Below are 1,429 nucleotides of genomic sequence, written 5' to 3'. Positions count from 1 at the left end.
CATACTGGGTTGGTGGAAAAGAGTTTTTAAGGGCTTCTCTGCTTAGCTGTGGGGCTAAAGGAGAGTCAATAAAGACTTTAGTGTAATACTTGGAGAGGAGGACTCTGAGGAGTATACGTAGGTTATTATTTAACCTAACCATTATTAATCTGGTATGCTTATTATAATTTTTACTTTCTACATTTTTTTTGCATTTTATTTCCATTATAACTGCTTGGGAAAATTAGTTATTATTTCATATGGATGATTGTACAATACTAACATGCAAAATTGAACTGTTCATATTATACAATTGGTCATTCATACTAATGATCATATAATACTAATAGGTCAAATTTTACACATCGTATTAAATGATTTTTCCATCATATTATATGATCTTTGATGGCTTAATTGAATATTTAGAGATTTTTTAATACCTCTATTTAAGCTTTGCCATAAGACTTTGTAAGAGTCTTTTGAGCATTCATTGAGTTATTTTCTTTTGGACAATGTTTGAAGAGAGAGTTTTAGGCTAGGGAGAGAAGGGTTAGAGTTTGTAAGAGAGGGAAAAGATCCTTGTGGGGTTCAAGGGTGTGTTAGAGGGGGTTTTCATATGGTTTCCTTGGTGAACTTGCACCTGAGTTCCTCCAAGAGTCAAGGTTTGTCTTGAGGAAAGCATTGGGAAGAAGATCTCTTTAGTGTCAAAATACTAGGCTACTCTATTGCAACAGGGAAGATGAAAGTGAGTTCAAGTTTTTTTCTTCACCAGATGGTTGAAAAGGAGTCAAGGTTCTCTACCTCACTAGGAAGGTTAAGAGAATTCCAGGTTCTATGCATCACTGGGAGGGTGAGAAGGAGTCAAAATTCTCTTCTTGTGAAAGGATTAGGATCCTCTACCACTCTAGGTTAGTGGAAAAGAGTTTATAAGGGCTTCTCCGCTTAGCTGTAGGAGCTAAAGGAGAGTCACTAAAGATTTTAGTGCAATACCTAGAGAGGAGGACTCTAGGGAGTGGATGTAGGTTATAGTTTGAGTGAACCACTACAAATCTTGTGTACTCATTCTAATTTTTACTTTGTACTTTATTTTTTTGCATTTTATTTTAAATATAACTACTTGAGAAAATTGATTATAATTGCTTTGTTTCATATATCAATATATCATCATAGTTAGATCAATATTATTGATAAACTCATTCGCTTTCGCAAGTATTTAAAATTTGGTATTTTTAATTTCTAAAAAATATTTCAAAAATATTATCATTATTATTTTAAGTTAAAAAAATATTTAAATTACTAATTCACCCCCCTCCCCCCACTCTTGGTCAGTCTCGAGCTAGTTCCTTAGGGTCTAATAACCTTCACGGACTTTCACCTCTAATCACATGATCAATTTGAGAATGATTATTATATTGTTGACCTCATTATTTGAGGTCAATTTCCCCAAATC

The sequence above is a fragment of the Dendrobium catenatum genome, unplaced genomic scaffold (genome assembly GCF_001605985.2).
Source record: "Dendrobium catenatum unplaced genomic scaffold, ASM160598v2 fragScaff_scaffold_1021, whole genome shotgun sequence".
NCBI classification, from domain to species: Eukaryota; Viridiplantae; Streptophyta; class Magnoliopsida; order Asparagales; family Orchidaceae; genus Dendrobium; species Dendrobium catenatum.
Note: the sequence above shows the minus strand (reverse complement) of the source record.